The sequence below is a fragment of the Rhinoraja longicauda genome, chromosome 25 (genome assembly GCF_053455715.1).
Source record: "Rhinoraja longicauda isolate Sanriku21f chromosome 25, sRhiLon1.1, whole genome shotgun sequence".
NCBI classification, from domain to species: Eukaryota; Metazoa; Chordata; class Chondrichthyes; order Rajiformes; family Arhynchobatidae; genus Rhinoraja; species Rhinoraja longicauda.
This window is the reverse complement of record NC_135977.1, coordinates 2,785,244-2,797,735: the sequence shown is the minus strand read 5'-3', so window position 1 is coordinate 2,797,735 and position 12,492 is coordinate 2,785,244. Positions and strand designations below refer to the sequence as shown.

General features: G+C 46.8%; 1 protein-coding gene across 3 annotated transcripts in view; it reads left to right on the top strand.

Moving 5' to 3' along the window:
• tango2 (transport and golgi organization 2 homolog (Drosophila)) overlaps nucleotides 1-12,492 on the top strand; it is a 111,137-nt gene that overhangs the window by 85,158 nt on the left and 13,487 nt on the right. The gene's annotated exons all lie outside the window — the stretch shown is intronic.

Below are 12,492 nucleotides of genomic sequence, written 5' to 3'. Positions count from 1 at the left end.
GGGAGATGACATAAGCTGTGGACCTGTTGCGATAGTAAGCAAACAGCATTGGATCAAGGCTCTCCGGAAGGCTGGACTTAATGTCCACCATCCCTAGTTGTGACTGATTTCTGCTGTGCTCAACCCCCATTTCCCCATTGGGTGCTGATTTGTTGACTATACTAACGAACAAAGCATTATTTAATCAGTCGACATATTTAGATTCTCTGCTCTTATTTTTTTAGTTTTAGAGATACAGCGCGGAAACAGGCCCTTCGGCCCAACGAGTCCGCACTGCTACCCTGCACATCCCAATCTCCGACCCACATTAGGGACAATTTTACATTTATATAAGACAATTAACCTACAAACCAGTACATCTTTGGAGTGTGGAAGGAAACCAAAGATCTCTGAGAAAGCTCACGGGGAGAACGCACAAACTCTGACGGGACCCATAGTTGGGATCGAACCCGGGTCTCTCGCGCTTTAAGGCAGCAACTCTACCGCTGCGCCACCGTGCCTCCCTATGATCACAATCTCCACTCCAATTTTGGATAGACAAGCTGAGAATGAATTAAACCATCGCCTCCTACACTCCCTTTGGCCCTCTTTCACAGCTCTTCCTTCACTTCCCCCCTCATCCCTTTCTGCACTTTCCTCCCCACTGCCTCTCTCCAGACACTCCACCTCTCCATCCCAACTCCTCCTCTCCATCCCAACTCCTCCTCTCCATCCCAACTCCCCCTCCCAGTCCAGACCCTCCCCTCCAGTTTCCAACACTCTCCTCCCCTCCTCTCCCTCCAGGCACTGCTCTCCCGCACCCACCTCCATGCATTTCCCCTCAATACATTTCCTTACCCTCTCCCTCACATTTACGTACAAATCATTGTATGCATGCAGAAGGAATGAAACATGTCAAAAAAAAAATTAAATGGGGAGAAAATCGCTACTCTGTGGAAGCTGCCAATTTATATTTGAAACTACCCTTCGGATTTCCTGCACTTAGATTCAATTTTTTTTTTTGCTCAGCGGTTGTTCCTTTGAAACTCCTAAATGCCTGCTGCAGACCTTGCTGTGACTTTGAGTAGGATTTTTTTCCCCTTGATCGGCTTTGAACTCCCCCTCTGTGAGATTTGTCAAGAAAGACATTCAGTGCAAAGAAAGGTAACAAACTTGATCGTGGAGAGAGGTGCCTGCACAAACAAAGATCTCATTCAGTCGAGGCCTCCACTGGATTTTGTCCAACGAATAGCTTCTACTTAACAGGTTGTATCCGAGCATGTGAACTAACTTAGAGCGTGCAATGCTGGTACTGACAGCGAGCTGTTCAGGTTGAGATTTTATCGTGAAGTTCAGGGAACAGGGAGGTTGATGATTCACAGTTTTGGATCTGGGCCTCTTGGATTCTTTTCAGTCAAGGCTGACCTTTACAGGGCTGTCTTTCACTTAATACGGGTAGCCAAATCCCGCTTTCGACAGAAAGTGCATCAATAATTTTTCCCCCTGCTCTCTCTTCAAGCCTCAACAAAGATGCTTACGTGTTGTGTGCCCAGGGCTGTATTTAAACTTTACTTTAAACTTTAGAGAAACAGGGTGTAAACAGGTCCTTTGGTCTACCGGGTACGCATTGACCAGCGGTCAGTCACCCTGTGCACTAGCACTATCCCACACACTTGGGACAATTTACAATTTACCAACGCCAATTAACCTACAAACCTGCCTTGTCTTTGGAGTGTGTTGGAAACCGGAGCACCCGGAGAATATCCGTGCGATCATAGGAAGAATATACAAACTCCACATAGACAGCATCCGTGGTCAGGATCGAACCCGAGTCTTTGGCGCTGTAAGGCAGCAAAACCACTGTCGCACCGCTGTGCCGCCCTATTTGTTTAGTTGTATCTAAACTATAGAAAAGTACCGCAGAGGAAGAGGCCCTTCAGGCTACGTTGTCTGTGCTGAATATGATGTAGAGTTAAATTGCATGTGATTCATATCCCTCCATCTCCGGCGCGGCTCGGCCGCGGGGCCTTCCATCGCCCGGTACGGCTCGGCCGCGGGGCCTTCCATCGCCCGGTATGGCTCGGCCGCGGGGCCTTCCATCTCCTACGCGAGTCGGGAGCCTCGGTCGCCTCGGCAGAAGTCGAACTATCTGTCCGTGGGAGAAGCATGGGGGAAGAGAGAAGAATTTTTTTTGCCTTCCATCACAGTGAAGGGGTGTCTGGAAGAGTCACTGTGATGGATGTTTGTGTTAAAATTGTGTGTCTTGTGTCTTTTACTCTGTACTGTTGTGGCTGCGTGCCAAATGATTTTCGTTCAATTCATTTTGAATGACAATAAAGGTAATTCAGATTCAGATCTTCCGCATGCCATGTGCCTATCTAAAATCATCTTAAACGCAACTATCGTATCTGCCTCCACCACCATCCTTGGCAGCGCGTTCCAGACACCCACCACCCTATGTGTAAAGAAAATCTCACCTCCTTTAAACTTTGCCTTTTCACCTTCACCCTATTTCCCCCAGTCTTTGACATTTCCACCCTCAGGGGAAAAAGGTTTTGACTGTCTACCCTGTCTATGCCACAGGCTAATATGTATGTGTTGGGAACCTTAGACATGCTAATCATCCAAAGTACATCACAGGAGCATTTCCAAAGAAGAGTTGACACTAAACCTCCTAGAAACGACAAGGTAGGTTTTTAAAAGTGTCTTGCAGGAAGAGAGGGGTTTGGAGAGGAGATTGCAAAACTGATGAGGATGCAGCTGCTTTTTATGAAAAAATAAATCATGAATATGCAAGAGGTCAGAAATGGGTGAGAGGCGAGTTTTCAGAGAGTGATTTTGAAGAACTTTATTCAGAACGCTACTGGTCTCTAAGAAAAATCTTCTGAGCAGATTTAGATTTGCACATCTGAGCATTCCGATGGATCGCATGGTGGTGATAATAGACAATAGACAATAGGTGCAGGAGTAGGCCATTCAGCCCTTCGAGCCAGCACCGCCATTCAATGCGATCATGGCTGATCACTCTCAATCAGTACCCCGTTCCTGCCTTCTCCCCATACCCCCTCACTCCGCTATCCTTAAGAGCTCTATCCAGCTCTCTCTTGAAAGCATCCAACGAACTGGCCTCCACTGCCTTCTGAGGCAGAGAATTCCACACCTTCACCACTCTCTGACTGAAAAAGTTCTTCCTCATCTCCGTTCTAAATGGCCTACCCCTTATTCTTAAACTGTGGCCCCTTGTTCTGGACTCCCCCAACATTGGGAACATGTTTCCTGCCTCCAATGTGTCCAATCCCCTAATTATCTTATATGTTTCAATAAGATCCCCCCTCATCCTTCTAAATTCCAGTGTATACAAGCCCAATCGTTCCAGCCTTTCAACATACGACAGTCCCGCCATTCCGGGAATTAACCTAGTGAACCTACGCTGCACGCCCTCCATAGCAAGAATATCCTTCCTCAAATTTGGAGACCAAAACTGCACACAGTACTCCAGGTGCGGTCTCACCAGGGCCCGGTACAACTGTAGAAGGACCTCTTTGCTCCTATACTCAACTCCTCTTGTTATGAAGGCCAACATTCCATTGGCTTTCTTCACTGCCTGCTGTACCTGCATGCTTCCTTTCATTGACTGATGCACTAGGACACCCAGATCTCGTTGAACTCTTCCTCCTCCTAACTTGACACCATTCAGATAATAATCTGCCTTTCTATTCTTACTTCCAAAGTGAATAACCTCACACTTATCTACATTAAACTGCATCTGCCATGTATCCGCCCACTCACACAACCTGTCCAAGTCACCCTGCAGCCTTATTGCATCTTCCTCACAATTCACACTACCCCCCAACTTAGTATCATCTGCAAATTTGCTAATGGTACTTTTAATCCCTTCGTCTAAGTCATTAAAGTATATTGTAAATAGCTGGGGTCCCAGCACCGAACCTTGCGGTACCCCACTGGTCACTGCCTGCCATTCCGAAAGGGCCCCATTTATCCCCACTCTTTGCTTTCTGTCTGTCAACCAATTTTCTATCCATGTCAGTACCCTACCCCCAATACCATGTGCCCTAATTTTGCCCACTAATCTCCTATGTGGGACCTTGTCTCCATTGGGCTCCAGTGACCCCGGTTCAATCCTCACATTGGGTGCTGTCTGCATTCTTTACATGGTCGAAGATGTTGTACTTCGTGGTCCGGTACCTGTTGTACCTTTAGTGACTCTGGACGGACCACAAGTACACGTGTATAAAAGGTTACAATGCTGGAGCTCAACTCCAGGCTGTTTATTCCATGGTCATCTGGATCCAGGGTGACCACCCAATCACACCAACCTCTTATATACGCACTCCTGCACATGCAAACAAAGTAGTCCTTGGGATACACAAAGTAGTCCCAGGCAATATCACAACATCCCCCTTGTCTTATAAAAGAAATATATATATATATATATATATGTAACAACAAACTCTAAATACAAACGTTTTTTTGAAACACCATATAACATTAACAAATATCAACGGTAACGTGCAGGTTTCTTACTGGCACGTCCCGAGCGTGTCACATAATCCCCATCAACATTACGGGCCGGTCGTTCCTCCGCTTCACATTGGGTCTCAACCCTATCGCTGTCTGGGGGGACACAATGGGGACCAACCCCTGGGTTCTCCAGTGGAAGATCTCTCAACTGCACTCGATTCCTTCTGAACCGATTTCCATTCGGCGTCTCAATAATGTAAGACCTTGACTGGGGTTCGTCGCAGACCGATCTCACTTCTGCTGGAACCCAGACCTGATTCGCTTTATCCAGAACCCGGACCTTCTGCCCAGCGTGCAATGGCAACAAGTCATGTCTCTTGACCGAACTGTCAAACTGTGCCTTCATATTCCGCTTACGCTCCTCAAGTCGCTCAAAGGTCCTCTGCCCTTCGTATGCCTTCTTCATGTCAAGGTTCGTGGGGAGAGGCGTCCGAATCTGTCTTCCAAACATCATCTCCGCCGGTGACGGTAACTTGGAATCAATCGGTGTAGTGCGCAAGTTGAGTAAACCTGCTGCTACACTCTGTCTCGTTGCCAAGAACTTCTTGATAACAGACTTCACCGTTCGTACCATGCGCTCAGCCAGCCCATTCGACTGAGGGTACCTAGGCGATGACGTTGTATGGGTGATTCCCCATTGCTTGCACATGGACTGGAAAGCTTCACCCACAAATTGTGGACCATTGTCGGAGATGATCTCCGTCGGTGCTCCTAGCAGACCAAACATTCCAGTCACCATATTAGCAACCATGGCACTCGTGGTGCTAGTCAGTCGGTTGACCACCGGAAACTTGGAATGGTAATCCACCATGACAAGATATTGAACGTTGTCAATTTCAAACATGTCCATTGCTATTTTGGTCCAAGGTGTGACTGGTATCTCATGTGGCATGAGTGTTTCCCTCATTTGCTCTGGCATGTGCATCTGGCACGGACTACACCTTCGGACAAGGTCATCAATGTGTTGGTTCATGTTGGGCCAATAGACCATTTGTCTTGCTAGAAGTCTCGTCTTCTCAATGCCTTGGTGGCCAACATGAAGTTGCTGCAATACATCCTGTCTCATCGACTCAGGAATGACTACTTGCCGTCCTTTGAAAATGGCCCCATTTGACATGCCCAACTCATCTCGAAAAGACCAGTAGGGCCGCAGGTCGGTAGGTATCTCCTGTAGGGTCGCCGGCCATCCGGAATGGACATACTGCATAACCCTATGCAGTATAGGGTCACGACAAGTTTCTGTCTGCAGCTCCACCCTTTTGAGTTTGCCGAAGTGTATCAAGTCGACACCTAGCGTGTCCTCGATGTTGTCGAAGAAGATGCTCTCTACATGTACATCGAGATCTATGCTCTCTGTCTTCTCCGGATTGGGCAGCCTGCTGAGAGTGTCAGCAATGATCATCTCAGCCCCAGGTCTGTGCTCTATGGTGAAGTTGTATCCTTGCACCTTGATGAGCAACCGCTGCAGTCGGGGTGGGGCACTTGTGAGTGGTTTGCCGCAGATAGTGACAAGAGGCTTGTGATCAGTCAGCACCTTAAAATCCCGCCCAAATAGGTACGTATGAAACCTTGTGATGCCAAAACCCAATGCAAGGGTCTCGCGTTCAATATTGGAGTAGTTGGACTGGCATGAAGACAGTGCCTTCGAAGCGTACGCAACAGGCCGTCCTTCCTGCGAAAGGCATGCTCCCACTCCTTTCATTGACGCATCTACCTCAAGGGTGACAGGAGCATCAGGGCGATAGTACTGGAGGACAGATTCCCCCTGTATGCAGCTCTTCAGGTTACAGAACGCCGTTTGGTGGTCTTCTTGCCACAAGAATGGGACATCTTTCTTCAACAAATCCCTCAAAATGGCGACCAGGTCAGCATACTTTGGGATGTAGGGCGATAAAAAATTCATCATCCCCAGGAACCGTTGTAAATCTTCCTTATCTTGTGGTGTTGGCATCTTATGAATGTCCTGCACCTTACCAAGATCTGGCCGAATGCCTGTGTCTGAATACATTGTCCCGAAGAAGTTGATGGAGTTAGCCTTCACTACGCACTTAGCACTGTTGAAAGCTAGCCCTTCCCGGGACGCTGCCTCTAACAGCTTCTGTAGATTATAATCATGTTCTTGCGCTGTGGATCCCACTATGACAATATCATCCGCAATGCAGACGCATCCAGGAACCTGTTCTATGATCGTGTCCATACGCTGCTGGAATATATCCTGACTCACCGACAAACCGAAAGGCAACCTCCTATAGCAATACCTGCCAAAAGACGTGCGGAACGTGGTAAGTTCCTGGCTAGCCTCATCAAGTCGGACAGACCAATAACCCGCTTTAGCATCGAGTTTGGAGAACAATTTCCCATTGGCAAAAGCCGGATTGATCTCCTCAAGTGTCTGGATCTTGTGCGGGCAACGTTTGAGACTTGCATTCAAACGCTTCGGGTCTAGGCATACCCTGATTGACCCATCCTTCTTAACGGAGGTGGTTATTGAACTGCACCAGTCCGTATGGTGAGTCACCTTTCGGATGACTCCATCATCTTCCATTTTGTCCAACTCAGCCCGCAACTTGTCTTTGAGATGGATACTACATTTCCTTGGCGCATCAATGTGTGGTGTGGCCTCCTCCTTGAGATGAAGGGTGGCTGGCCCCTTGAAGTTGCCAATCCGATCAAACTGATTAGGCCACCTCTTCATTAGGTCCCCCACCGAGTTGAAACTGTCTTGCTCCTTCCGAGCATCTGATGGGTGCTCCTCTGTTCCCATAGCATGTATCGTGACAACCTGAAGTTGCTTAATACCTGGGAGGCCGATGACAGCGGATCCTGCCACGTCTACCACGAAAAATTCCTGAGGACACCACATCGACCCTTGGTATCGGCACGAAACGGATATAGTGCCAACACACATGATTTCCGTCCCATTATATGCTGTCAGACGGACTTTGCATGGTCGTAGGTGCTGCTTGTATTTGTCATTGGGATACATGTCTCGTATGATCCGAAGGGGAAGAGTATTTCCTCCAGCCCCGGTGTCTATCTTCACCTTCAGTCGATGTTGCCCCTTCATTGACGGGCATTTGATGTTCAACACCGCAAATGCCTCATCACCCATTGGAGGCATCCTGTCCATACCTGAAATGGTGATATTATGGACATACATATCCGATCCTTCCTCTTGACTGTCACAGCACGATGCATCACCGTCATGGGACTGCTGCTGCACCTCGTCAACTCGCTTGTATTTGCCCCTGGACCATTTAGATGGGCGCACAGGATCCACTTTATTCCTACAACATTTTGCCCAATGCCCTTTCTTGCCACACTTCTTGCATGTGTCGCGATACGCCGGGCATTGCCTGGGCTTATGAAACAAATCACAGTAGCCACAAGGGTTTTGTCTCTCATCCTGCGACTTCTGTTTCGTCGACCCTCGTGTCTTGACAGCATCAATATGGCTAGACCCGGGCTCTAAATTTGCAATGCGCTGTCTGCCCGCTGCAATGGCCTCATACTGCCTGCCTAACGTAAGCACCTCTGGAATGGTGTGACCTTTAGGCTTCTGTATAAGCTCTCGCTGAAGACCTTCATGGGGCGTGGACGTGATTACCAACTCCATGACTCTGTCAGTGAGCTCCTGCTCAGTGAAGTCACACTGGAGGCTTTTTTCGCGACACCGGGTCACAAACTGAGCAAGCAACTCCCCCGGCTTCTGGCGATACCGCATCAACTCCAACCTGTGGACCCTGAAATTTACCTTCGTCCTCAGCTGGTCCTCAAAAAATGCCCATATGCACTCCGGTTTGCTCCGATCCTCAGCGCTGACTGCAGATCAGGTAAGTGCACATACACGGTAGGCCCTGTCGAGAGGCAATCCAGCGTCCCGTACGAGCTGGAAACTACTCTTTATTTCTGTTTCTTTCCCCTAGGGCACTAGTTTAATTATTTTCGTAGTATAGTTTTCACCAAAAAAAAATTATTTTAAATTAAAAGTTTTTTTTTGTTTTTTTTTTTGACTTGTGAACCTTTTCCGCTTGGGTTTCTCTTTACCTTTCTAGGCAAATCACCAAACCGCTGCCACCATGTTGTACTTCGTGGTCCGATACCTGTTGTACCTTTAGTGACTCTGGACGGACCACAAGTACACGTGTATAAAAGGTTACAATGCTGGAGCTCAACTCCAGGCTGTTTATTCCGTGGTCATCTGGATCCAGAGTGACCACCCAATCACACCAACCTCTTATATACGCACTCCTGCACATGCAAACAAAGTAGTCCTTGGGATACACAAAGTAGTCCCAGGCAATATCACAACAGAAGATAGACACAAAATGCTGGAGTAACTCAGCGGGGCAGGCAGCATCTCTGGAGAGAAGGAATGGGTGATGTTTCGGGTCGAGACCCTTCTTCAGAATCTGAATTCTGAGTTACTCCAGCATTTTGCATCTATCTTCGGTTTAAACCAGCATCTGCAGTTCCTTCCTACACATTTGGTTTACATGCGCTCAGTGACTGCTGGCCTTTCCCTGGGTGGCCCTTTTCACTCCCATGTTACAAAGATGTGCAGATAAGCAGCTTAATTGGCCACTGTAAATTGGCCCTATTGTGTAGATGAGTGGCAAATGTGGTTTAGATGTATTATTGTCACCTGTACTGAGGTACAGTGAAAAACTTTGTTTTGCATGCTTTCCAAACAGATCAGATATACAATCAGTTCCTATATCCCACGGTGGAAATGTCCAACACTCGAGGGCATAGCTCTAATGTGAGAGACATTTAAGAGACTTTCGGATCAGCACATAGAGGCACCTGAGGCAGGTACTATCGCAACGTTTAAGAAACATTTAGACAGGTATATGGATAGGATAGGTTTAGAGGGATATGGCCCAAATGTAGGCAGGTGGGACTGGTGTAGATGGGGCATGTTCGTCGGTGTGGGCAAGTTGGGCTGAAGGGCCTGTTCCCACGCTGTATGATTATGACACAGGGAAATTGAGGGAAGAGAGCGATATGGATCATGTGCAGGCAGATGAGGTCAGTTCAGCTTGGCATCATGTTCGGCACAAAGAATCTGCAACTCTTCAAATCTGCCTCTCACCTTCTGCTCTAATCTCTGGCGTTTGTTCCAACCATCTTCCTATCACGCATTGTCCGGCCTGTCTCCTTTTCCATCTTTCTTCTCTCCCCCCAAACCCCCCCAATCTGCCCGCCCGTGCCACACAATCAAGCTGAAGCACAGTCTAGACTCAAAATATCACCCATCCATGTTCTCCAGAGAAGCTGCCTGACTTGCTGAGTTACTCCACCACTTTGTATCATTTTGTGTATTAACCAGCAGCTGCAGTTCATTGTTTCTACTTTTAAACTCAGTTAAGATTATTGATTCCTCAAAAATTCTTTGCCTTTACTGCTTTTTTCCACCTGTCTAATATTGTATTCTAACACTAAATCCAGATTGTTCTCCTCATTACTCCCTCTATGTTCTATGTTCTAAACGCAAGTACAATAGGTAGAGAAAATGGGTAGATACAGGTGAAGGGAGTTAATGGGAATGTCAGTAAATAAAATGGATAGGATTGGTGTAATAAAGGGTGCTTCACAATTGATGAAAAATGCCAGATTCTATGATTTATCTCTCTCAGGCTGGGATAGAGTGGATGTGGAGAGGATGTTTCCACTTGTGGGAGAGTCCAGGCCTAGAGGTCATAGCCTCAGAATTGAAGGATGTTCGTTTAGGAAGGAGATGAGGAGGAATTTCTTTATTTAGAGGGTGGTGAATCTGTGCAATTCTTTGCTGCAGAAGGCAGTGGAGGCAAAGTCAGTGTATGTATTTTAAGGCAGAGATAGACAGATTCTTGATTAGTGCGGGTGTCAGAGGTTTTAGGGGGAAGAAGACAGGAGAATGGGGTTAGGAGGGAGAGATAGATCAACCATGATTGAATGGCGGGGTGGTCTTGATGGGCCGAATGGCCTAATTCTTCTATCACTTATGATCTTATGACTCTTGAGACATTTTCAATATATTTTCATTGAATATTACTTTCTCTACTCTTAACCTTGCAGCCATAAAGACATTGCTTGTTCATTCATCCCACTCACCTGCTGGTCCCTTTTCAAATTTTCATCCAAGCCTTCTGAAAATCACAATCGACTTCATTTCCCTGGCCCTTTCCAGATGAACATTGAAGGTCATAAACACTCAGCAAGACAATATTTCCCCAGATTATGAAGATGTTTCAATTCTTTTGCCACGTCAAGCATGAAATGATACAATCCTAAACGGACTGAAATACCAAGTGAAATACCCAAACATACAATGTGTAACACATAACATTGCTGTCACACAGCATTTGGGGAAAGATAGAAACAAAACGCTGGAGTAACTCAGCGGGACAGGCAGCACCTCTGGAGAGAAGGAATGGGTGACATTTCAGATCGAGACCCTTCTTCAGACCCGAAAAATCACCCATTCCTTCTCTCCAGAGATGCTGCCTGTCCCGCTGAGTTACTCTAGCATTTTGTGTCTATCTTCGGTTTAAACCAGCATCTGCCGTTCCTTCCTACACATTTGGGGAAAGATTTTGGGGGATTATTTAACATTTTCCTTTAAGGAAAGGTTGCTGATAGCCAAGTACGCCATTTATGCCTCGCTGCACAAAGGATCTAATTAAAAACTCCCAACTCAGTAATCCCTTGTTAGTACAGTGACACTGGTTCAATAGTTTTTCGTTCTGAATTGGAATGTACATACTATTCCAGATTGATGTGACTTCTCCTGCTGTTCCGATCTGCTTCACTGCACATCTAACCTATGACATCAGCCACAGACCGTTGTGAATCGAATAAACAGGCCAGCAATGCTGGTGATTCATTCCACACATCAGCATGAACACCACTCACAGAACAAGCCTACATTATCTAGGCCTGATAAAGGTCTGTGAAATTATGAGAGACACACAGAGGATGGAAAATGAGAATCTTTCTCCCATGAGGTTCCTTCTGATGTAACAGCTCAAGCAAATTATTGTGTCTGTTTTCATAAGTTCATATGTGATAGGAGCAGAATTAGGCCATTCGGCCCATCGAGTCTACTCCGCCATTCAATTATGGCTGATCGATCTTTCCCCCTCAACCCCATTCTCCTGCCTTCGCCCCATAACCCCAAACACCCTTACTCATCGAGAAATTGTTTGTCAACAATTTTTCGTGCCTTGTCTTTGCTTTCTAAACTTTAGATACTTTCTAAACTTTTATGGGCATCTACTGTATTAAGGATTAATGTAGTACATTGCCTATGTAGCTTTGGTGCCATACATTAAAACATAGAACAGACAGCATTGGAACAGGCCCTTCAGCCCACGATGTCTGTGCCGACATGCTGGCAAATTAAGCAAACTTCTGTCTGCGTGTGATTCTCATTCAAGATTCAAGAGATTCAAGATATCTTTATTTGTCATCCAAAAAACAAGTTTTTTGGACGAAATTTCGTCACCCACAGTCCAACAATAAGAGCAATAAAATAAGCAAATTACACAACCCCAACCAACACAAAACCCCCCAAAAAGAAACATCCATCACAGTGAGTCTCCTCCAGTCCCCTCCTCACTGTGATGGAAGGCCAGAATGTCTTTTTTCTCTTCCCCTGCCGTCTTCTCCTGCGGTCAGGCTGTTGTCGTTGCCATGTTCCAGGCTGCGCCGGACGGTGAAATGTCCGCAACGGGCCGACCCAAGCCCCGCTGTAAGTCGGGGCGGTCGGGGCTCCCGACACCGAAGCCCCCGCCGAGCAGAGAAAATTCCGTGGCCTATGCAGTTTAGGAATTTGGTGCCATTTGGAGTGTTTACTTTATCCCAGTTGGTATTCAGGTCATTGAAATCTCCAACTGTTGCTGTCCAGGGCTTTTGTTCTCAGAAGAAATTTGTTGTTCTACACCCCTTGGAGTGTTTAGAGATTTATCGACCACTCACAATAATGTG